The following is a 26,761-nucleotide window of genomic DNA, read 5'->3' as shown; positions in this document are numbered from 1 at the left end:
GTGAGTCATCAGCTTTATGAGTCCATAGTTTTAGGGCAGGTAAGCAGTCATCATCAAGATTCCTTATTTAAGGATGAATCAGGTTGGTTAACTTACCATGGTGATGTAAGGGCTCAAAACAAAGCCACCACATGCGTAGTTTTGAAGTTTGACAGTTTTTGCATAAGTGACACTGAATCAACTGACATTACAAATTAAAGTGTTGTTTTAATGTGATGTCTCTTCTAATCAACAAAACGTTTGGCTAGCACATCTGTGTATATTGTCATTACCTCCATAATATATTCATGGAGGTTATATTTTTACTTAGTCTTTGTGTGTGTGTGTGTGTAAAGAAGATAACGGCTGGCTGGATTGGTTTGATACTTGATAGGTATAAGTTTACGAATAACGGATTTTCATGATTGTTGGTATGTAGGTACATGTTACTAGGTACATGTAGCTTAGGCCAAAATATACAAAATGAAATATGAATTATGCAAAACGGGTATCATTTGCATGATAAATAAGAATATATTAATCATATCAGTTTTTTCAATGCATCATTTGCCACGGACACTGTATGGCCTTGGCATTTGGGTGGCAGATAGCTTTTTATGGCAGGACAAGGTGGGGCAGGTTTGAGCTCCCTAACGTGTGATTTTGGAACTACAGGGGTGATTTTGTCATTCCAAAGAGTATAACTGAAGAGAGGAACAGCGTATTTCCATCATTTTAGGCGTGCAGGTTGCTTAGGCAAAGATTCTCATAATGATTTACATATTATGCAAATGAGGACTTGATTTGCATAATCAATCAGGAAATTGAATGATTCCATTGTTTTCCATAACTGGACTTAAATAAATGGAAGTCCTTTCAGTTGTTCAAATCACATGAAAAAACTTGAAAAAAATTAATGAAATTATTACTCATACTGTTGATCATCATAATTGAGTAGGCTTCAAAACTCGCCCGAATACGTTGATGACACACCACGCTTGGGCACATTCTGCAGTACCGCTAAATGTCGCTAGCTAGTAATAGACTATCGCTAATGTATAGAATTCTTTTTGTTGCGTATGAATATATTCATCAAAACGCTTTCTGAAGGCAATTTCACAATTGGAATATCAACATACCTATGCTTGCTAATTGTGCAAATCATTATTGGTGAATAGAAGAATCTTAAACTCGATAAAAATAAAGGGAATCGTAACGGTGCTGTACAGGTATAGTTCGGGCAAAAATGAAGAAAGATCAATTGCTTATATCTTAAAGTAGATTGACGGGAGATCATAACTTACAAAGGGGCATATAGATCACCATATTAGCCTATCGTGGTGAAAATTTCTCTGACAAATATTTCTTTGTCTTCGTCTTATGAAGAAAAACACCCGTCCATCATGTAATGTTAAAATCGAACTAGAAATGTCCATGTGAAACATTGCGGCGGAGCGCGCCTTCATTTTGCCGTAACCATAATTGCTTAGGTTGGGACTATAGTGTATTCAAGGCGGTCAAACTCTGTATGATTAGAAAGGTCTTTTGGTGGGTACTTGTAATCTGAAATCCGTTTTGAAATTGCGTTCTCTGTTGCATAGATATGAGTGTTTCATCCCTAACCCTAATTGCTAGGGTTAGGGTTAGGGCTAGGGTCAGAGTTAGGGCTAGGGTTACGGTAAGGCCTAGGGTTAGGGTATACATTGTATTCAAGGCGGTCAAACTTGGTATGATTAGAAAGGTCTTTTGGTGGGTACTTGTAATCTGAAATCCGTTTTGAAATTGCTTTCTCTGTTGCGGAGATATGAGTGTTTAATCCCTAACCCTAATTACTAGTGTTAGGGTAAGGGTTAGGGTTAGGGCTAGGGTTAGGGTATACATTGTATTCAAGGCGGTCAAACTTAGTATGATTAGAAAGGTCTTTTGGTGGGTACTTGTAATCTGAAATCCGTTTTGAAATTGCTTTTTTAGTTTGCGGAGATATGAGTGTTTAATCCCTAACCCTAATTGCTAGGGTTAGGGTTAGGGTTACGGTAAGGGCTAGGGTTAGGGTTAGGGCTAGTGTTACGGTAAGGGCTAGGGTTAGGGTATACATTGTATTCAAGGCGGTCAAACTTGGTATGATTAGAAAGGTCTTTTGGTGGGTACTTGTAATCTGAAATCCGTTTTGAAATTGCTTTCTCTGTTGCGGAGATATGAGTGTTTAATCCCTAACCCTAATTGCTAGGGTTAGGGTTAGGGTTACGGTAAGGGCTAGGGTTAGGGTTAGGGCTAGGGTTACGGTAAGGGCTAGGGTTAGGGTATACATTGTATTCAAGGCGGTCCAAATTGGTATGATTAGAAAGGTCTTTTGGTGGGAACTTGTAATCTGAAATCCGTTTTGACATTGCGTTCTCTGTTGCGGAGATATGAGTGTTTAATCCCCTTGCTCCCCTAACCCTAATTGCTAGGGTTAGGGTTAGGGTTACGGTAAGGGCTAGGGTTAGGGTATACATTGTATTCAAGGCGGTCAAACTTGGTATGATTAGAAAGGTCTTTTGGTGGGTACTTGAAATCTTAAATCTGTTTTGAAATTGCGTTCTCTGTTGCGGAGATATGAGTGTTTAATCCCTAACCCTAATTGCTAGGGTTAGCGTTAGGGTTAGGGTTACGGTAAGGGTTAGGGTTAGGGTTAGGGCTAGGGTTATGGTAAGGGCTAGGGTTAGGGTATACATTGTATTCAAGGCGGTAAAACTTGATATGATTAGAAATGTCTTTTGGTGGGTACTTGTAATCCGAAATTCGTTTTGAAATTGCGTTCTTTGTTGCGGAGATATGAGTGTTTAATCCCCTTGGTCCCCTAACCTTAATTGCTAGGGTTAGGGTTAGGGTTAGGGCTAGGGTGAGAGTTAGGGCTAGGGTTAGGGTATACATTGTATTCAAGGCGGTCAAACTTGGTATGATTAGAAAGGTCTTTTGGTGGGTACTTGAAATCTGAAATCTGTTTTGAAATTGCGTTCTCTGTTGCGGAGATATGAGTGTTTAATCCCCTTGCTCCCCTAACCCTATATTGCTAGGGTTAGGGTTAGGGCTAGGGTTACGGTAAGGGCTAGGGTTTGGGTATACATTGTATTCAAGGCGGTCGAAATTGGTATTATTAGAAAGGTCTTTTTGTGGGTACTTGTAATCTGAAATCTGTTTTGAAATTGCATGCTTTGTTGTGGAGATATGAGTCTTTAATCCCTAACTCTAATTGCTGGGGTTAGGGTTAGGATATATATTGTATTCAAGGTGGTCAAAGTTAAAATATATAGTGTAACCACTCACAAACGAAGTGTTTATACTGTCGAAATACCCTTAACATAGTTATATGGAAATTTATTTCTATTTCACGATAAAAATCCGACATCATTTTTGTATGTCTTTTCCGGGTTTGAACTTTTCTGAGGTAAAGGAAACTAATGACATCGACAAGTAATGGACTCAGCATCTTACAGCATAATAACCGTTCGTAAGAGCAAAATTTCACGCAACACAGATGGATCAGGATATTAGACAACGGTTGCGAGTTGTTTTGTTTTTAACCAGAAAGAAAAATTAAATATTATTATTTGTATGATAAGGAATGCCGCACTACAGTACAGCTGTGGTTCCTATCAACTCAGAAGAATGCATGCGGACTATGGATGGTGTAGATTTCATGTCTCGTATTAGAATCGTATTTCTTTCAAATTTGGCTGAAATATTCATAAATGCTTACGAAGTAATAATGTAAATTGCTATCATGGATTAGTATCAAGTTTCTTGTCACGGGGTAACTTGGCAATCAGTGGTTTCTAATACATGGGACATCGCCCAACTCACCTCCGCAGGTTTTCAAAACACTGGTACCAGGTTTAGATCCAGAGGTTTGAGCTCAGATCCGAAACCTCAAAATGTCTAGTTGACACGTTTGGGTTTATTAAACAAGGGTTTCTTGGTGAGAAGATTCTGAAGTCAAACCAATAGTTAAATGTATTTGAATGTTGAACAATTTTTTCCATCTGATACCAAGTTCATGGTTAAGTCAGGAAAGTATGAAATTTATTGTCCTAAAACAGGACCAACAGGTACAGATAGAAGAGAGTCATGTCATATTTGATTGAGGCAATCAGATTTACTTTATTCAACCCCTTTTTGCCCACTAGGATATCTGGATAAAAATGTTGATATATTGTACTTTGTTCAGTTTTGTTTGACTTTCAGAATCAGGTCAGGTAATCTGACCCATCCTCCACACACATGTATACACATAAGCTCACAAACACAATACAGATAACATGGATAAAGTGAATCAATGATGACAATAGGCCAATCCACCAATATCTTTGAAATAAAACAAAATGATTCCGCCCAATCAGAGTCTATGATATGAAAATGCATGAATGACAGGCTCTTTTATTAACAAGTCAACTCTTTCTTTATTTCACACCAACATTTCGGTAAACGTCTAAACGCCTGTCACCTTCCTCAAGAAAATCCTGCCTAGTTCACATTGTACTGTAGCTATATACACAAATGTAGGTCTAGCTGCTTACAGATTCGGTCCGAAACTTTTACATATATACAGTGATTGCAGATGTACAGATTCAAGGATGTATATTTTTCAGGCATCATCGAAATATGAACCTATAATTAGGACACACTGCACACAAAAGAAATTTGAAACAATAGAGTTATCAGGTGTAGTTTAGTTTTGATCAGTTTTTTTTTTAATTGCATATCAAACTGTCGAAAAATACAGGTATATGCGGTACTCCAATCGGAGAAGCAAACTCACATAACACTTAGTATTAGCAGACTTATTGTGCTACATATAAATACAAAATACATGTACATTGTACATTCACGACAAGTATATGCTTTAGTCAGGAGACTTATTCGGAAACATTCTACAATTCATCAGGACACCGTATGTTCAACCAATCTACCTGACAATGTCATATTTTTCCATATGCCATGTAGTCTTCAGTCAGACCAAGGATGTTGACTCTATACAAACGGACAGCAGTGATGCATGATGAGCTTCATCTTCTGCTGTGGAATCAGCTTCCCTACTTCTGCCAGTTCACATTTCCAGACATCAATGAACTGAAAAAAAAATAAAAAAATGTTCTCAGTGATTGTCAAACATGTAACACCCATGGAGATGTCAAGACCATTTACCTTGTTCTCATACTTGTAAATTATGTGATGAACCAATAAAATACATGTACCTTACCTAACCCCTCTCTAGACCAAAACAAATATTAACTGTTTGGTACTTTAGCTGGTGTCTAACTAGATCAAGGAACCATATAAATTTCACCTGTATGGTACCTTACTGGGTATCCAGACCAACAATGCATACATTACCTGTACGGTACTTACCGGGTATCAAGACCAACAAGCCATGCACGTCTTACCTGTACAGTACTTACATGTACCGTATACATTTTGTATACAGACCAACAAGCCATACCTTTACAATACTTACTTGGTATGCAGACCAGCAAGCCATAGATTATTCATACCTGTACATGTACTGACCTGATATACAGACCAGCAAGCCATCCATATGTTACCTGTATAGTACTAACGTGGTATACAGACCAGCAAGCCATCCTTATATAGTCACTGTGTTAGTGTATAGTGCTAACCTGGTATAACTATAAGGACCAGCAAGCCATCCATATGTGTAGTACTAACCTGGTATAAGGACCAGCAAGCCATCCATATGTGTAGTACTAACCTGGTATACAGACCAGCAAGCAAGCCATATATGTGTAGTACTGACCTGGTATAAGGACCAGCAAGCCATCCATATGTGTAGTACTAACCTGGTATAAGGACCAGCAAGCCATCCATATGTGTAGTACTGACCTGGACGTGGTATACAGACCAGCAAGCCATCAATATGTGTAGTACTAACCAGTGGTATACAGACCAGCAAGCCATCCACATGCGTAGTACTGACCTGGTATACAGAACAGCAAGCCATCTATATGCGTATACGTAGTACTGACCTGGTATAAGGACCAGCAAGCCATCCATATGTGTAGTACTGACCTGGTATACAGACCAGCAAGCCATCCATATGCGTAGTAGTACTAGTACTAACCAGTGGTATACAGACCAGCAAGCCATCCACATGCGTAGTACTGACCTGGTATACAGAACAGCAAGCCATCTATATGCGTATACGTAGTACTGACCTGGTATAAGGACCAGCAAGCCATCCATATGTGTAGTACTGACCTGGTATAAGGACCAGCAAGCCATCCATATGTGTAGTACTAACCTGGTATACAGACCAGCAAGCCATCCATATGTAGTACTGACCTCTGATATTATTAACAGACCAGCAAGCCATCCATATGTTACCTGGATTAGTACTGACCTGGTATACAGATCATCAAGCTATGCAAATATAATTTAAAAAATGTTAGGCCCCACCTCCAACAGTCTCCAACAATCTGTTGTTGGACGCTCACATCAATTATGTATATGTACATTACTGGTTAGACACCTCAGACAATTCCAGCCATTGCCTGACAATATTAAGTCTATAACTTATGTTATAAGGTGCTGGTTCATCCGCATGCTTCCTTCAGTCAATATTAACCATGATTAACTAGTAGAATCACTGTTTTGGACTACTGTCACTCAGAGTTTTGGATACAACCATTAGAGGGACCCATGCAGTATAGCTGGCAGCTGTCTACAGATGCACATATCAACGTCTACAGATGCACATATCAACGTCTACAGATGCAATTCTAGAGATAAACACAAATACAATTGAAGCTGAAGTGACCTTTTCTCTCAAACAGGAGGAGGTGCTGCCCACTTCATTGAAAGGTATAAGATAGTTAACAACCATGTCAATATTGAAGTTCTTTAGTTTGTTTAGGTACAGGAACAGGTCCAGGCCATTACCTCGTCAATTTTACAGGTACAGTTCAGACTATACAAGTACAGGTATTTAGGTCCACAGCCCTACAGGAAAGTTACAGCTATGACTGTTCTGACACTGCTCCAACATTGCTTCTTACTGCAAGCAATCATAGAATCAATCAAAATTGCTGCATCATACAAAAGTCACAGAAAGTACAGTTACTCCTTGTGTGGATAAAGTATACAATACCCATCTATACATCAACATGGCCTTACTTCAGTCCCTAGAGGTGGCCTACAATAGCCTTGCATTTAACGACACCATTAAAAAAATATGAAAAAGAAAGATGGAAGCAGCAAGGAGGTTAACCTTCTTGGAAGCAGTTATTGTGTGGTACTGTGAGCAGAAAAGTGTAGCAATGAGCAGAAAAGTGTAGCGATGACACTAAAGAAGAAGAAGACTGTGAGTTATACTTCGGTACTAGTAAACAAACTGGCAAATACAAAGACTGTCTGGCACACTAATGTGTTACATTGCTTTGAGCCTATAATTAATGTTGCTGATGACACTGACATTGATCCATAATTCTAGGTTTGAAATATTCCACTGTTGGAAGAAGATGTAAAACACACTGTACAGAATGTCTTGCAAGTTTTGAGGACACTGATCAAGGACGTTGAATAAAATAATGTAGCCTGGGAATTGTTGTACTTTGGCCCTCTGTTTTGGCACTCCCTACCAATATTTGATACAAAATGATCCAGATTGAACAGGATTAAATAAGTATTACCAGTTATTAGCTAGCAAATATAGAAGGGGGAAAAATCACACAAGTACCAGCCTAAGAGTAACAGTGTAGGATTGCCTGAGGCTGGAGGGTTGGGATGGAGAGTGATGCAGAGTTCACAGTGCTGACAGTGTTTCATTTATTTCATATCCAGCAGAGAAAACACAAGTTTCAACGCAAAGTTTCAAAATACTCCTGACAAGAAGTGTCCTCTAACAAAATTGTACCAACAGCAATTACAATGTTTGAATCCATTATTTGAATTTTTGACCAGGCACAAGTGAACTGCATTTTATGGAGGCCCTTGTGATACAGTAGAACCTCATATGCATGTGATAGACTTTACGAAAGTCGCTCTACTTTTGTCGTATCAATAAAGATTGTTGTGATAGTGCAACTTATCACCCGGTCTCATTTACAGTATTGAATGTTATCGCAACCCAGGTATATGCCATATATTACAATACTACTATAACATCTCATAGATAGATGGAGCAATTAGAACTGATTTGGTGCATATCATCATGTTGTATGATACCATATCATTATATGTACAGCCATGCACAGCAGTGGGTACAGGTACAGAAAATCCAAGTACATGTTGTTATCAATATTGGGTAGGCCTAGCTATATCTTCGGAGCCGAGGAGCTTACGATAGGTAGGGCAGGCATAAGCAAATAGCAAGGGTCTAGAGTAGCTGCCAAGCAGCACTTATTCAGGCAACAAATACAAGAATTGCCCCATGCAGGTGCAGCCATTGGACTGTATTCTTGTAACCAATCATACACCTACTCTGTGTGGTGGGTTCTTTAACATGAATGAGGTGTGGCCCTTTTTAAAAACTGGGGCCCCATTTAACATTGAATTCTTATCAGAGGGATGTACTAAAGTACTTAACAACATTTACATGTAGATACCCATTTCCACGTCAAATGCCTTTCCCAAGGGCACAACATCAGTGGCATGTCAGGGGATTAAAACCAAGGACCTCTGGGTTCTGGGTCACCAATGACACCACAGTCAGGATGACACCATGGTTCAAGTACAGAGGATCAGGTCTAGGTCCAGACCTATATATATAGCAGTACATCATATTTTGGACAGCAAGGCATGTGTACTGTAGAGGTCTCTGTGTGCAAGTTGCCATCTGCATCATGTGTATCAAACTGTATGTTCAATCTGTACACTTCCCCCTTTTCTCCTTTGGCATAGCTGCTGTTTAATAATCAAACTCCAACTGTTTCCTCTAAAACTTGAATAAGATCAATAATCAGACCCGAGTAACTCAGTGATCATCTCTTTCCTGTCAGTTTTTCGTGCCCAATGCAACAAGAAATGCCTCTTTTGTGCCAGTCCCTGTACATTTACCCTCACCTAAGCACGCAAAATGGAAAGGGTACTGTTTTCAACTGGCGATTGATTTTGGTAATGGCGCAGTCATATTTGTTGTAGGCCGTTGTACAATTTCAATTCCGTAGATTTCAATTGGAACAGTCATGGTGCCCAAACGACTCATCCAGAGGTCAAGGGATATATAGGTGAGGTGAGGTGAGGTGAGAATTTTCATGCAGGCTATGATGGAACCAATTACTAGGGCTGGGTACCGGTACAGAAAATTCAGGTCCAGGTCAGGTTTAGGTCCAGAGGATTAGGTCCAGGTCCGGACCTCAACCTGGACCTAATTCAGTATGACTCATACCAATGGTACATTTTACAACAAATAAATCTGTTTGGTGGAGTATTAGACTTATGCTGGCGTTTTAAAATCCTAGAACGCTATCTGCACCTGTGCGATTGGCTGTAAAACTTAGTAGAAATTACTATAAACTCTACCCTACTTCACTCTTCTTATTTCCTTCCACCTGCAAGCGCCAAAACGTGTGAATGCCTGATAAAATGATCGATTAATTCTCCAATCGGTCCAACATCCGGTCCACCTAATTTTTTCAGGTCCGGTTTTGCTGGACTGGTCCAATAAGAAAAACCGGTTTTGTACCGGTACGCTGTACCGATACCCAGCCCCAGAACCAACAGTTGACACGGATCTAAGACATCCTTTTTGGTAGCAAGATAGCAGCATTTTTCACAGCAATCCCTATCTATTTCTGAACTATCATGTGTCAAGAAAGGACCATTTTGAGTGCACAGTCAGCATCTTGTAGTCTTCTTTTTGTTTCATTTCATAGACATGGGAGTGGGTACCCAGTGGATACTGAAAGTAGCCCATAGTTTATTGCCTTGTCCAGATACAAATTGTGTACTATACACATTGATTATCAAATTTCAACTAGTTAGATCCGCTGAGCTCCAAGTATGTCCGTATGTTCATTCCCACGTGCAGCTTTGCTAGAGAATTGTGAAACAAATCTTACTGTGTGACTTGCAGAACCAACACACCACCACTAGGCAAAACACTGTGATTATGATTATATAATATGAAACTAAAAGTCACTTGGGAAAGTGTAGCCTCAATACCATCCGGGTGATAATTTGCTTCTATATGTTTGCTTCTGCTACCTATCTGGAGACCTGCAGCTTTTTTTTTTTTGCAAACCTTTTGGTGGTGACATCAGTCAATGAGAAAATTAAGGAATGGGTTCTGGAGTGCTCGGTCGAACAGGCGTTTCAACACCAGCGGACGGAGAGCGTTTTTGGTGTTGGAACGCCTGTTCCCAACGAGTGCTTGAACCCATTCCTTAATTCGCTCCTGTGTAGGGACCAGTCAGGGCCCTATTCCTAAATTTGAACGATTCCAGATGTTTGAGAGATGTCAAGGTTCTATAGACGGAATAACAGAGAAGCGACCGTATATAGTCACAAACGTCAGAGCAAACTTCTATCCAGACAGTACCCGAGCTAGGGAAAGTGTGCATTATTTGGGACATATTCACAATTTTTACGGAGGGCCCCACTGTAAAAATCTGGTACAAAGAAAACGGCCAACTTCGCTCTATTGATATGGTGGCCATTTAGTTACTAGGGGGAGGATCATTGCATGCACCTGACTGAATAAGCCCTATAAGAAGGGGAGGGTACTACTACTAGTACCTGCCAAAGTATTGAGTAGCCTGATCCTGCCTTAAGCCTAGCCCATCTTTTCCTAGATCCTGGAACCCCCTGTATACACTACTAGTACTTTCCAGGTTTTAGATTTTATGTTGTCATATACTCATATGTATTGAAACTGGGAAAATATCTCAGAATCTGAACTATAGAAGCAAATATCTAAATCCAGTGCCTTAATTAACAGGCCTACAAAATCACACAATATATATTGAAGCATGCAATTGCTAGATGCAGTTCCAGTCAAATTAATAATAATAAAAAAATGCCTTACCTTATATCTGGTCCCACAGTAGAACGTTTTAGCCATGTTATTGATGACATTTACATGTATGGTGCCTTACTGGCATACTTGACATTTTAACTAAAGAGCTATGTAAAATACTGTTGGTCTTTCCAGGGAAGTCCGTTAGACTGCCGATCAAGTATGAATTATGCCACTCCTGGTATGGACGCCAGGCTATACAGCTACTAGTACTACTCATTATACTAACTATTACCAAGGAGGTTGAAAGAGGGGACCCCGATATATCGATAACATCATCTGTTTCCCGACCCCAAGATCACGTCAATCTAATCATTAAATTGAAAACCAAAGCTTCAGGATTAACGTTACAAGACCTACCTGTTGAACTGGTTTCCGTGGAATATGCTTGAAAGTTGGAACAGAGTTTCCAGGTCCTAGCTAGACCCTCCGAACCAGCCGCCATGTTGACTGTTGTGACCTCCAGCTAACCGTAGGGTCACGAACAGCGCGCCTGATTACCTATATATGATCAGCTTACCCCAAGATACGGGGCGATCATCACCGACCTGTGTCGCTGATTGTGATACCGCACGGTACCACGGTGCTACCGTACACCGATCCCTCTCGCTGATTTTCAACCCCCAATCTACCAGATATCTCGGTGATTCTGTATGAATGGGGTGACTGTACGCCTCGTCGAAGGACTTGTCCATGAGCCTGGTGTCCCAGTCAATACCGGATAAGTCTGCAGCCATATTGACGTAGTCACCGCGGTATAGGCTGAGTCTTGGTGTTGGATTGTCCTTTCTCTTGGAGTATAGTCTGGTTTCAAACTGCAGCCTTATATGGTCACTATGTCCAATACCAGGTAAGTACTCAATGTTTTCCACCATTCCATCTTCATTTGTCAGAACTAGATCAAGAATGTTCGGTAACTCACCGGGTCTGTATCTAGTGGGCTTGAAGACATGTTGGTACAGAAGGTTTTCATGCACACAACGAAGAAAAAGGTGGGATGGGTGAGCGTCATTTGCACATGAGGTTTCTTGTTCCCAGTCGATTTCAGGATAGTTGAAATCACCAGCGATTACGAGGTGCGTAGGACTAGTCCCCGTAACTACTTGTAGAAGTTGTGCCAAGTGTTCAGTTGACGACTTTGGGTCAGAAGACGGGCTTCTGTAGATGCCTCCTATTAGTGAATGAAGACCTTTATTATACATTCATACCCACTGGGTTTAGAACAGGTCACAACAAATGATACAATATGATATAATGATACAATGAATCTACACTACTCAAGGATCGTATTCTACTGCGTACATTCGGCTTCTTCTCGTTTCTTTGTGATATTGAAAATGTAAGAACAGATATGCTTTATAAGTAAAGGCTTGTCTAGATTCATAAGGAATATAAATTTGTCTATATTACTTAGTTGTAGTTTATATTATGTCAAAATTATGTCCTAAAAATTTGGTGGCCCTACGGCACGTCGTTTTAGAGTTATAGGACTTAGAAGTGGAGGGCCTCAAAAGCCCCCCCCCCCCCGGTCCAGGGATGACAAAAAAAGCCCGGTCTGAATAGGGTTAAAGTTTGGTGTTCATACGGTAAGCAGTTGATGATGATGATGATGATGACTTTATTGAAAATTCGCAGTGTGACCACTGAATTGAATTCAATTTACATTCGAAACACACAATAAAAAGTCAAATATTACACGTTACTACTAGGAATAAGTACTATATACATATATACATAGGTTAAAATTTCATTTGGACGATTGTCTGATAACAGGGGAGTATTATTTTGGTGATGTGGATATGGTATTGACTAATGCTGGAATTATGGTCCGTATGCATTGAGCAGATTGCTCATATAGGGAATCGGTGAGTTGCTATATCGGTTTGTTCTAGACATATGACTGTTCAATTTGTGGCTATTTCTGGTGGCCCGACCCGAGATCTGGAATCTTGTCGCAGGCAGCCATTCTCTGTATTCCGAGTTCAGCAATGTCCGTGCAAACTTGAGACAGAGCTGCTCCCTTCTTTCTGCTAGGGAGTTAGTCTCAAAAGTTTATTTTAAAGACTGCACATTTTTGCTGGGGTCCGTTTGGACCCCAGACGGACTGAACACGTACTTTCTTTATAGTTTCCATAGCATTGTACCCATCTTCGTAAAAACCTAGGAGAAAGTACAGCAAATATTGACTGAGAAAGTCACGGAAGGAATTTTTCTTCTGACCAAAAATGTTCAAATGGCACTTCAAAGTTTACGCCTGGGATCCAAATGGACCACACTTCGGTGTTTGAGGGTTAAAACGTCATCGCTTTTCTGTTGTAATTATACAACGTTAACAAAAGGCGTTAATGTCGGGAAGGATTTTAGCTTAAAGCAATAATGTATTCTTTAGAATCGATTCAATGGAAATTAGTTGTTCGTGAGGAGAGACACATATTTCTGTTAATCAGGTTCACTCCTAGGCAACCATTTGTTAAGACATCCCAAACACACCCTAAATTCAATTTGAGGGGACGTGTTGTATAATGGAGGGTTTTTAAGCCTATAATTAAATTACCCTGGGTTCAAAGTCTGACGTTATACTACAGTTGGTGAAGTCTACATTAATGTCCACCTTTACAAATTTGTAAGGACTGTTTATTGAGAGTGGGGAAACTGGTGCCACTCACGGGGACACCAGATACCATTCTTTTCTTTTCTTTTTTGCAGTCAACCTTACGCTAAAAGCTCTTGTGTTCACGTAATGCAGTTACAACAGATTAGTGATGTTACTGTAGACTTTATATAGGTTCAAACGTTTTATGCGTTACACTAAAACCAGACCTTCCGTTGGTCATACAGGGGTACGTGAAGTCATCGTAGACAAGGTAGGTCCTTAAACTTTGATCAGTCATCTTTAAGTGGATAGGTCAAAGTTAAAGGTATTGTAATGTTTCTTGTGATGAATTCTTTGCAATATGTTCGTCCGTATATTTGTAGGTTCTGTCGCTACTAGCCCAAAGCTGCCTAGGTAGACCCATGTAATGACTTGTCTCATCGTCAATAGAGTAAAAGTCAAAGGTCCAGAGGGCATTTCGAGATCATAAGGAACCATAGTGCCATGAGTACATCTCTCTCGTTCCACCACCCTTACATCCCCAACCGAAGTCAGGTACACATTTTACACTTGGGCAGATTAAGGAACGTTGCGTTCCTTTCCTACAGTTGCTACGCCCTGACAGGAATGTTAGAAACGGAACCTATGCTTTACTTTATGTAAACTTTGTAGTAAGTATGTAAACTTACTTCACCTTTGGCAAGTTCTTATTAAAAAAATCCACTTAAATGTTGACTTTGTATTTCTTATTCTTAGAAAGAAAGATCACCATGGGAAAATGGACCTACAGCAAGGTCTTCCTTCTCCTGTACTTTGCGGTCATGTGGCCAAACCCGAATGTGTACGGATTAACTAAGCAGGACGCGGCCCGATTGAAAAGTCAGTAGATCTACCCTTACGGTTCTTCGGTTCTTTGGGACTTGAAAACATAACTTTTTTCCTCTTGTTGTTAACCAAGTTTTTGTCAGTAGTTCCACCTTAGCGTTTAACAAATTTTTCTTAACACACTGATTTTTTACCTTGCCTTCGTTCCGGCTACTGTCTGTTATCATCAATATTGGCCTGGTTTTGTGACGTACGTATTTAACCCTACTCAGACCGGGCTTTTTTGGTCATCCCTGGACGGGGGGGGGGGGGGGGCTTTTGAGGCCCTCCACTTCTAAGTCCTATAACTCTAAAACGACGTGCCGTAGAGCCACCAAATTTTAAGGAAATGATGTCGACATAATATTCGACAAGTATGTGACGTTTGACGTTACGTTGACGTAAGATGACGTAATTATGACGTCATCAATTTAATTATATTGGCCAAACCCATGAAAAAGGGGTTTTCTCAGAAAACTTCAAGTTATGCTACAAAAATGTAACAACAAGTGCAGATAACAGAATAATAGTGTTTGTTACGCCTTGCGTTGCCAATAGCAACATCAATGACGTCAAAATGACGTCGTGAAATGACGTCATGGACATCTAAGATACTAGTTGGGCTCCGCCATATTACATCCACCACCTTGAATTTTTAAAAATATTTTTTTTTTTCAACAAATAATCACAAAGGGCAATGGAAATAGACTAAATTCATTCATTTAGATGATTTTTGATGAAAAAATACCAGGTAGTTACAAATTTTAAGGGATAATTAGCTTGTTATTCTTGATCTGGCCATTCGGTCCGCCATCTTGGATTTTGGGCTGATGACGTCATTAAATTAGCATAATTTATGCATATATAATTATGAAAGATATGCTTAATGATATTAGATTTTATCTATGTAACAAAATTGCAGTAATATAGCAAATAAATGTGAAAAAAATACATTGTTCGAACAAAAAATGGTGATTTTTGGCAAAACTGCCTGTCAACAAACGGTTGCCATGGCAACAAGCAAAAAATGAAAAATTTGTCAAACTTCGTAAAATTGTTGTTAACAATATTTTAGGAAAACTTACCAAATTTGGTGGCTCTAGCGTAAGCCGTTCTGGCGTTATTGGACATCAAAGTTAGCGCAGGCCTCAAAAGCCCCCCCCCCCCCGGTCTGAATAGGGTTAAACCCCCTTTCCACTAGGACGGTGCTCTCGCCGCGTTCTCTCTGCGACCTAAAATTTGACATATCGCTCGACAAATGTATAGAAGAGAATCGAATATTTTTTACACTTTCTGTTTTGTTGTCTTCTCAGTCAGACTTTTACGTATTTGTATGATATACCCGGTGTGAAAGTGAAGGTTACACATATCCTATAGCAGGGAATGGTAATTTCTAAAGAATACGTTGAGCGATATGTCAAATTTGAGGCCGCAGAGAGAATGCGGCGAGAGTGCCGTTCTGGTGGAAAGGAGGTATAAACAGTGATCCACAACGCTGACGAAACTATAACCAAGAACAGTTTGCATTCTCGCATAAGAAATGTCATGAAATCCTTTATAAAACAATTCTTGGTTTGTGCCATTCAGTAGGCAGGGAAATGTTAAAGCTCTTTTTTAAAAGAAGAACTACATTCACTACAGATCGGTATGCAATGGGCTCTTTGATCGCACTTAGTCCTCTTTTCAACCTATTTGGTCCTGACGAATGAAGAAGGTTCTGACTTTTCTGTGATTCAATGGACAGGCAAGGGGTGTACTGTAATGAGCTATTTAAATGGCTAATTTATAAGTTACATGTGTGCGAAAAAAAACCTTGATAATAATAATAGTATCTAGTGTTCAAACCCTTCTACGATCACGAAAGAAAAGAGCTCTTGGAAAAGGCCACTAAATTCCACCCTTATTTCCAACATCACAAAAACCACTCACAGATTACGGAAAAGGTGGGATCCTTCGTCTTGCACTGTCTCAAAAAAAGAAGTCGAACCCAATAAATCATTGTTAAGAGTCGTCTTTTAGACTACACACGTGTAATATTGTTCTCTTGTTCCCCGTCACGTAACCTGCAAATACTGTAAATGCATTTAAGTTCGGGGGAATTAATTTCGCAATAGATGGAAAATGGACTTTTCGCGGTGGTTTTAATTTCGCGATATCGCCATGCACTGTGGTCTCTTACTGTAATGAAAAAAAAAAATTCGTATTTACAGTAGCCCTCGGGCAGAGATTTGCAATGAACTTACTATTGTGTATAAGACCATTCTAAATTTAGTCTTTACTAAATTTACCAGGACGGATGTCAGAAGTGAAGGCTAAGATCGACAGGCTGACATCGCGGGTTGTGCACACCCGGGAACAAACCTTGTCACAGAGACTTCCGGCCTTCACACAGCCGCATGGTATGATGATTCTTCATTGACATTTTAGCAGTGAACACTAATGTAAATCTGTATTGGCGATAATGCAGAAAAAGGCAAGTTTAGGGGGTCATAATCTCATCCGTCAACATTCCAGGTCATAAGAACTCACCCCCACACAGCAACCCGCTATCTCAAGTGTCCAAAAGTCTGATTTTTAAAAATTACGACCAGCAAAAGTTCCCGCAGCCTTCAAATATGCCGCCATCTTGGCATCACATGACCTCAATTAAAGAACTGACCACTTCAAATTAGGGGTCAGCACAGGCCTAAAAATTAACCAAAACTTTTTTTTGCCTAATTGAACGTATGCACCCTACACTGTCTCATCAATAAGAAATGCTTCTTACATTTTTCTGCAACAAGTCGAAAATAGGCTAAAATACAATATGAACTTAAGTTTGGCCTTCTGCGGCTGCGTCAATTAGGGTCTTTGCCCTTAATACGCAGGCGTATTAGGTCGAATTTGATGCCAGCTTTATTTGTTAAAAGCAGCCTTTTCCTTGGGAAATGTTGGCATTTTTGAGCTAGAAATGACAGGTAACGGTTTTGGCTATTTTATTTATTTTTTTTAAACTAGGCTTCTAGCTTAGTTATGATGTTTGGGGTGTCATGGGCAGTCTGAGATATACATTTGGTGACCTTTGACCTACTCAGGAGGACAGCAAGAGTTTGTTCTGCTGTAGTGTTGACCTTTGCACTGTACCAAAATGGCCGAAAGTTTATAGAGATACAATATAGAAGTCAGACTTTGCTGCCATTGTGTGTTTACCACCCACTAAACCTCAGGTAGGTGACTTTTGACAGCCCTTTTCTGATATGTTTTCTATGTATTCTAATGCAGATCTGCATTATGAGTCTGTGCCCTGTTACATTTTGTGTTTGCATTCATAGGAAGGAAACATGTAATTGTTTTTGCCCCGTTTCCTGCTCTTCTTCCCCAAACAAATAAGGTCAATGACCTTTTCCACAAGGCTGTCATCTTGGTTACTGGTAAAGTAGCAGACTTTCTGTAGTGTTTGATTACAATTTCTGTTGATATTTTTCTCCCCCTTTTCAATCATGGTTCTATTTGAAACATCTCCGTCAAAAACAGAGCGAGCAGGACAGAACTGACGCATGGCCGCCGCCGCTAAGTTTATAATTAGTTGATAATACAGTCTGCAGTTGGATCCCAGATGGTGCAATAAGATATTAAAATTATGATTGTCTTGGCTGAGGCAAACATATCCCTCGTCGTTAGCCACACCATTTAATATTAACATTATACTAATTATAACTCTTACAGGCTTGCAGTCGCCTGCGCTGCAGCCGACCGATAAAGATGATGCAGGCCACAAGCCCACATCGTGCGTTGAAGCTAAATCTCTAAGCTCCGATACCAACGATGGCGAGTACATACTTTACCCTTTTGCGACGGACAGTGATGTATCCATCCGCATCTATTGTCATGGCATGGCGTCAGGGGAACCCAAAGAGTTCCTGACTCTACCTTCCGGTCCTGATGAGAACTATGCCGTTATCTTTGCTGGCCGCATGCGCTACGCATATCAATGCACAGGCTCATTACAGGTAGGTGAAACTATTGGTAGCGAAGTAAAGTTGAGTTGAAGTATAAACTCAATTGCTATAAATATATTTCTACAACAAATTTGTTATGGTGATAATAATTTTAAGGTAACATACATTCGCAAAATTTCACTAGGTGTCATTATACCGCCACCTCAAAAGACGTTGTTATAAAGGCCTTCCCGAGATTGTCTTCAACACCTAAATATCTGACATGTATTTCATTTAGAATATTTAACATTCGGTGTTCAAGAGAATCTTGGGAAGACCTGTATACTAACCTTTTTTTTATTTGTGGTGGAGGGATAATGACACCTGGTGGAGTTATGCGAATGTATGTTACACACGTGTAAGGCCAGCGTCATTGTGATGATATATGTACGTAATTCGCCTTACTTTTGTTGTGTCAATAATGTTTCTTCTGTATTTTCTTCAGGACCCATGGGCCAACCGCGGGACCACGAAGTTCAGCAAGCTCAGAATACAGTTTGATACGTCCAGGGTCAAAGTTATTAGAAATGTCTACACCTTTGCTCAAACCACTGGTAGTTACTTTCCAATAAGATTGTAATATGTAATGTGACCCGTAAGTAGTGCTAAATGTTAATTACCCATGGATGACTGACTCGTAAGAATACCTCAAGTCAATACGCCATCAAGTCTGAGAAAAATAAGAAATATTTCTTTTTCTTTTTGATGACGCAGTATGTTTCATGTAATCGGTCAACATTTTGTTGGTCAAACAATTTGCATCATAATGATAGATACTTTTTAGCTTGACTTGCTCATTATTTGCCAAGGAAGTCAGTTTAGGTGACATATATTTTCTAATGACAACAGGGCCCAACGACGTACCTTACGGGAAAGCTGCTGACTGTTATTCAGCGAAACAGGGCTGTGCGAAGGGCACGTTCAAGGTCAACCTGACTGGGACGGACCTTGCGCTGGCACCAGAAGTCCACTGGGTCATGGGGCCTCACTATCCAGCATCTCTGATCATCAACGACATGTTTATCTCGGAGGATAGAAAGGTTTGTTGCCTGTCTATAACTTACTGTTCTGTGATGTCTTAAAGGTTCAACGCGCATCCATGCAGCAAAAGCTTTAACTTAAAACTCAATACTGGATCCACAGTATAACCCATCCCCAACTGCAAGATCTGTAAATATCATCAACAAGAAAAGTATTCCGTTTATATACTATTTGATATGTTGATTGAAATGTTTGTCATTTTTTCAGGTTGCCTCTGCCCGATGTGGTGGATGGTGTGGTCATTGCCGGCCCAATGGAGGGGAAATATATCTGACACCCTCACAAGGTGAGTACAACACGTTAATTATGATTAGAACAGCTCATTCTCATTGAAGTGTTTCCAATAGCTATTTTAGGTTACAAAAAAAGTAAGCTCATTTTTTTTCAAAGTACCTGATTGTTTAGGAAATTCACTCTATCAACCTTAAACAAAAGTGACAAGGTATTTTAAAAGTCATTTGGTTATGTATTGCAGGCTTTTTTCCTTCGAAATGGTATACAGTTTTGGATATATCATTTAGTTATATGAGTACCTGCATGTCCATACCGACATCTAAAATGTAGGCAGTATTTTTCACACCACTAGCAGGTTAAATAGATAACGTAGAAAGCATCGAACAATGGTAACGTTTGTTACAGTCCTGTTTGCATTGTACCAAATTGCCAGGCAATGTAGGCTACAATTACAGTTAGAAATCTTTTCTTGTTTCATGAGAATAAGCAACAAAAGTAAGGCGTAACAAAAACGGCCATGTCTATTCCTAGACGAAGCTGATGATATAAACGTCGGGACATTCAACCAGAAAAGTAAATTTGTTCAGATAATGAGACCGGTTTCTGTTGGTGGGATTTGCCTGTCATCTATCACATGTGCATGTCTAAAGTAGGCCAGTTTTATCCCTTCCACTTTTCCAGAATCATAAGAAATGCGACAGTCCCTAGTTTAGGTGAATTTTTCACTGATTAACAATGTCCAAAAAGTCTCACTTGTCAAGCATGCATTCTGAGAAGTACTGCAAGCATTCCTTTAATTTCATGGTCTAATTTGGAACAGGTGAGCCGCATAGAACGTCAGATTTTCAGAACATCCTTTTGATATGATTCCGACAAATAATCAGGGTTATTGTTTTCAACATTTTTACAACCTTTACCTGGCTGTGTTGTCTTTCCATTCCTATAGTAAAACTTGCCAGGTGCTAGAAGTGTGCATATGTTGATTTCAGACGGCCTATCAATAAATTTTGCGCCAGTAAGAGTGAAAAAACGTTGTTTGAATACGACTTGATGGACAACTTTTAGGCTTTTTCAAACAGGTAGATAGTAAGATTTGGTACAAAGTAAAGTATACAACGAGAACGCTTGTAAACACCTTGTTGTATGCAGTTTATCGGTGGGGCCACGGCGTTTCCTTGAGTAAAAGTGGGAAATGAAAAATCAATATCTCCTGCCTTGAACGAAAACAGAGTCCGCACTCCTCCGAAATGCGGGACTTTGGTGCAGCCCCATGTTTAGAGGGAGACGTCTCGTCTTTAGAAGAAGAGGTCACGTCTTTGGGGACCTCTGCGATAAGAATGAGGACCGCAGGGTGTCGCTGCTTGATGGTAGTCACATAAATAAAGGGGGGCATACACTGATGTGTTACGACTAGAAGTGTGACATGTTTGAGGTCGCACGTAAAAGACGTCACGTACCTGTTAATTACGTGTGACATCTGTAAATGACGTCACGTACCTAATGACGTCACACGTTAAAGAACATGTGACGTGTTTTGGTATGTCGGACGTGACGTGTGACATCTGTAAAAACACGTCACGTACTTTGTGTCACAAGTAACGTGGATTAAACACGGTCTGTTAAAACACGCCACGTATGTTCTACGTTCATCAGTGATCAGTCACTGAATCATTAAATAAGTTATTGATACAGTGACGTCATATGGCAATATATTTGTTCAAAAGTACGGGAGCTATATACGTGACGTTTTACCTAAATTCACGTCACATGGGACGTAAAATACGTGACGTCCGACCTATTACAACCACGTCACAGGCTACGTGCGGTATACGTGACGTCTCTTTATCAATCATCCGTCTATAAACCAGTCTATATAACTTAGTTAACGATTTAGTGACTGATGATGGTGTCTTTGTAGAATGTACGTGACGTATTTTAGATCTGTTGACAACACGTCACGTGTGAAACAAAGTCGTCACGAGGGAAACAAAGTACATGAGGCACGGGGCACGGTGGGGATCGAACTCAGAACCTCTGGGTTCCGAGCCGAACGCTCCACCAGTTATTTGACCCGATATGGCATCATTTCCGTGTCAAAATTTCGTATTGAAAAAGGTACCTTAAAGGATCGAAAATAGACGTAAATACGTCTGCGCTGCTTTGAACAAAACGTCGTTTTGTTAGGCCTAAAGGGGCCTTTTGAACGATGACCATACGTCCCCTTTGCACAGCTTTACAATTTCCGTGTCAAAATAACTTTCTGGAAAAGGGTACCTTAAACAAGCGAAAATACGTGTACGATGTTTCAACAGGGGCGTTACGATATCGAAAGATAGCGTGCTACGATTTCCTGCAATATCGCATATCATAGCAACATTGAACCAAACACGTATTTTCTCCATTGACTGCCCTAGTTGTTCAAGATCATAAGACTAGTGACACGTGCGGTCTATAATACGCACATATATACAAAGACTTTGCACCTACAAGTTGAATCTTAATCCATACCATTTCACACTCTGTCTCAAGTTGGGGTTCTTGAGTGCAAATGAAGTCATTAGATATTGCAATAAGATCACCACCGTGGCTGTCATCTGCTCTATTTTTTAAAGAACACAGACATATTCAGGTGGTTCGGAAAGAATTCTGAAATATTACATGTGTCGTCAAGCCACGTTTCTGTGATGACAAGAATATCAGGTTTTGTTTCTTCGATCAAAGTAAGTTCAACTTTTTTTATTTTTGATCGACTGAAAATTGGCATTAACAAGCCAATCTTATCGAAAGACACGTCACATGGGTAAAATACACGACGCCCGACCTATTACGAACCCGTCAAACTTAAGTTGGGCACATGTGGCATCCTTCTACCAATAACTTAGTTAATAATAAATGACAACAAATGGAGTAGTTCGTGACTTGTCCACGTCCCACATTTAAATCACGTCACGTGTGACACGAAGAACGTGACGTCTTTTTATCAGATCCGTCTCTGAAAACAATGGCCTTCTTTTCCAAGCCCACCCCAATGGTTATGAAGACCACATGTCCTGACGCCTGAAGTGACAACCATGTTACATATACCTTATTTATCTATTTATATCAATTAGATGCGTGACAGTCTCCCAGCCAATGAGGCAAAAGTTTGCCCTAGATAGAAGTTTTCCATCCTTCCATCTCTACTTCATAGGACTCGAAGAAATAACCTTCAAATTTTATTTAGTTTGAGCAAACATGTTGAAACAACAAGATGGTTGACGTCACAAATGACACTACATAGCAATGTGCAAATCAAATTCACTGACTGTCATTTTGAGGAACCAAGGAGGTATTTGGTCTGACCCAGATGCTTTGGAGGGATTAAGGCCTTGCAACATTTTTTCTACACCATAATTAGAAATTTCTATTTTTTCCATAGGAGGGGTGCAGGGGTGCCCATGAGATGGCGTGTCTGTGGTGTCTTCTTCCGTGAATACACTTTTTAAACTGTGAACTGAGTGCTTCTGCTTTTTTGGCGACGCCTGATTTTTTTATTCATTATTTCCATGGGGTTAGAGATTGTTGCAATGTGCTGTATTTCCTCGCAAATGTTGCCTTCTTCTTATAATTGTTTCATTTGATTCATTTATGATCTTAACCAACGCCTAAATGTAGAATCCTTATTGACAATAGATAGAATGATAGATAGATATTTCAGTAATCTGGCACAATGAACTATTTTCTGCAGTTTGGATATTTCCTATGCAGTCACCAGCAGGTACATACAAGTACACTTTGGACGAAGCAAGACAAGCGTGCGCAGAGAAGGGTGCTACCCTAGCCTCCTATAACCAGTTGAATGATGCCTGGAAGGACGGGTTGGATTACTGTGCATGCGGGTGGCTTTCGGACGGAACTGCTCGTTATCCAACACAGAGAGCCAGGTTGGTATATGTCTGAGTTTCTAATTATAGTCATCTGAACAGCAAATTGAGATTGTTTGACTTTGGGTAAAATTTCATCTCGTTAGTGATTACACGCATATTACAGATCATCATGCTGCATGTTTTCATTTTTACAGGCTCATTACTTTTTGACCTACCCTCGTATATTGTTTGCAATGTACCTGTAGTATGCCAGTAATCACGTTGCTGTCTATGTAACATTGACATGTTGATAAGTTCAATAAGAAGCTATAATGTGATAGATGTAGCTGTCGCCTACCTCAATGCTCTTGCCATACCGTAGCTTATGACAGTAGCAGAATTTGATTTTCTTACGTAGAATCACTATGTGTTCTGCTTGAAGGGTCATCATCGTATACCCTGCATGGAATGGTCACGTTGTTCTTGTAACGTATGAATAAGCTGTGTCAGAACGCACAAACGGACTGTCATCGTCACCTGTACAACTTGCATGTTTGTCACCCCAGGGAGGGCTGTGGAGAGGCTAAGATCAACCTGTGTGATTGGAGGTCTACCTGGGACGCATGGAGTTTCACCACATTAGGTATGTAACTTTGTAGTAAAGACGCTGTAACGCATACTACATCATATACAATTTAATACTTACTAATACAATGTATCACAAATTTCATGTGGAAATATCGTATTAAAAGTTAACCTAGCGTAAACAAGCGATGTTGTAATAGGGAAGCCCACAATATTTTAAAAGTACTAGATAGCTCTTGGAGCTCTAGCCGATGACGGACGATAGTAATCATCAGTTTATGAAAAAATATAAAATTAACTTCCGTTGATTTTCTGGAGATCTTACAAAATTTTCAAGCTCTTTCTATATCTTTAAGTGCCGATTTTGGCTTACAGCGACCCACCAGTTTCATGGGGAAAAATTGATGCGGCCGCGCTCCGCTTTTACCGTAAGTTTACGTGACTCGGAAGACCCACTAGTAATTGTAAACTGCAAGTTTCTTTAAATAATTACCAGAAAATCTCCTTTCAAATAAGCGAATTAGTTTGATAACGTTGGCAATATTCTTGGCGTTCATTTCTTCTAGTTTCCAGAGTTTTCCAGTGTAGAATAGAAAGTTCATTACTACCGATGTGAGACGCATATGAAAGACCTTGAAGTATAATTCTAGCAGCCCGGTTGTGTAGCTTTGTAGCTTATCTGAAAGGCGTTTTCCACAGATACCCCATACAATTGAATAACATCTTAGGGGAAAGTTTTAGCAAAACTGGAGTTAGACGGCGTAACACACCTAGTCTGGCCGATACACCTTTGCATAACTTATCTATATGATCTTGCCACGTCATGCATGAGTCAAACCAGTCCCCCAGGTACTTGAAACAACATACGTTCACATACACACACACACAAATATACAAACACATACATACACACACACACATACACATACATCACACACACACACACATACACACACACACACACACACACACACACACACAGATCTGAAAGCTACATATTCCGACCAGTATGGCCAGCTGGCTTTCCTAAGGAACTAACCTTTCAGTTTGCTTTGCCTCTGATGAGGTTATTACCTGCTTGAAAAAAGCAGGTATTGTTTTTGGTACCGGACTGATATCTTTAGAACTTCTGGATGGATTGTGATCAAGTTTGCTATCGGGATAAATATTGTGAGCCATTGTGCTTTAGTGTGCATTAGAAGTCTGTTGCTGTTCTGTGGTTCATTTAAAAATATATATTTACACCCCCTTTTTGGCAGGAGTAAAGTGGTCATATAGTTGACCTGGAAACTGAATGCTGGTAGTCAGTTTGTTTAGAATTAGATGGCCATTGGCTGGAGGCGTCCCACCCGCACCAGCTGGGGGCAATCAATATTTAGTTTCAGTGTCCTATAGTCATTATGGTTTCTTCTACACCTTCTAGCATATTCAAAAGTGTTACATACATTCATCACGTTGTGTGCAACAGGGGTGCCAAAGCATTTGCACGAACCCTATGAAATTCGTACGAATATTATGTGCTACAGACGAATCTTATGCGAAAACGCACGAATATTATGAAAATCGCACGAATCACTATCCGAAAACGCATGAACATTATGAAAATCGCACGAGTCAATATGTTATACACACGAACCTTATGCAAAAGGGCGGCCGGGGAGAAGGGATGCTTTTGAGCATTTCTACACGTAATATTTATATTTCAAGGCATTGAATGGACATATACCGTCACGAAGATGTATTTGATAGCCCGTGAGCTACTGTTTTGCTTCATTTCGGCGTCTTACGTCGTATTTTCCGTCGCCGAAGATCGAAGCCGCCATCTTGAAAATCCCGCTCGTCTGTCACGTGACCACGACAGTGCTTGGGCGATTTCGGATAAGGTTAGTGCAAATCACAAAATGTTCGTGTGTATCACATAGTGGTTCGTGCGATTTTCATAATAGTCGTGCGTTTTCGCATTGTGATTCGTGTGATTTTCATAATATTCGTGCGTTCCGCATAGTGATTCATGCGTATCACATAATATTCGTACGAATTTCATAGGGTTCATGCAAATACTTAGGCACCCTTGTGTAATGTTCATCTACAAAAGTGAATGTTACCTTGTTACCTCCATGAAAAATGGAGGTACTGTTTTTGGTTTTTGATGTTTTGGAGTATAACATTATATCAGTTTGTTGCAGTTTTGTGGTTGTTTGAAAAATATATTAGAGTAACAGTGACCATCCCTGTCACCTCTATGGAATGAACCGTTATATACGCATGAGGGATATGTGCCAGGTGCAGGTGTAACAATAGGAAATAAGAATGAAAGAGTGAGGTTACTAGAAAGTGTAGTTTTGGATCTCACCGTTTACCATAGGTTTAAAGAAATACAAGATCAAGGATGGAACAATTTTGCCAAACGTCCAACCATATCAACCCCACAAAACACCATACGCACCGTCACAAAACAAAATATTTCAAGCAGGGTTGAGTTTTCATACTCTTGTTAAGGTGGGGTCACACATGCGTATATATTCAAGTCCGTTTGAGGTGCATATGAAGCTCTTAGTCCCTACCAGGCTCCAGAGGTCACAGGAAAAATAGTACAAATTGGACAAATATAGATACATAACATGCTAGATGA

At 40.0% G+C, this 26,761-nt stretch overlaps 1 long non-coding RNA gene across 1 annotated transcript; it reads right to left on the bottom strand.

Annotated features, from left to right (window-relative positions):
* Nucleotides 1-4,398: 4,398 nt before the first annotated feature.
* On the bottom strand, nt 4,399-11,653 carry LOC118403713. Its single transcript, XR_004829683.1, has 2 exons — nt 11,351-11,653; nt 4,399-5,088 (listed from the first exon to the last, which is right to left on the bottom strand). It is a non-coding gene; the product is annotated as an uncharacterized LOC118403713 (long non-coding RNA).
* Nucleotides 11,654-26,761: the final 15,108 nt, after the last annotated feature.

This window comes from Branchiostoma floridae, chromosome 16 (assembly GCF_000003815.2).
Source record: "Branchiostoma floridae strain S238N-H82 chromosome 16, Bfl_VNyyK, whole genome shotgun sequence".
NCBI lineage: Eukaryota > Metazoa > Chordata > Leptocardii > Amphioxiformes > Branchiostomatidae > Branchiostoma > Branchiostoma floridae.
The sequence above is the reverse complement of the archived record's forward strand: the minus strand, read 5'-3'. Positions and strand labels throughout refer to the sequence as shown.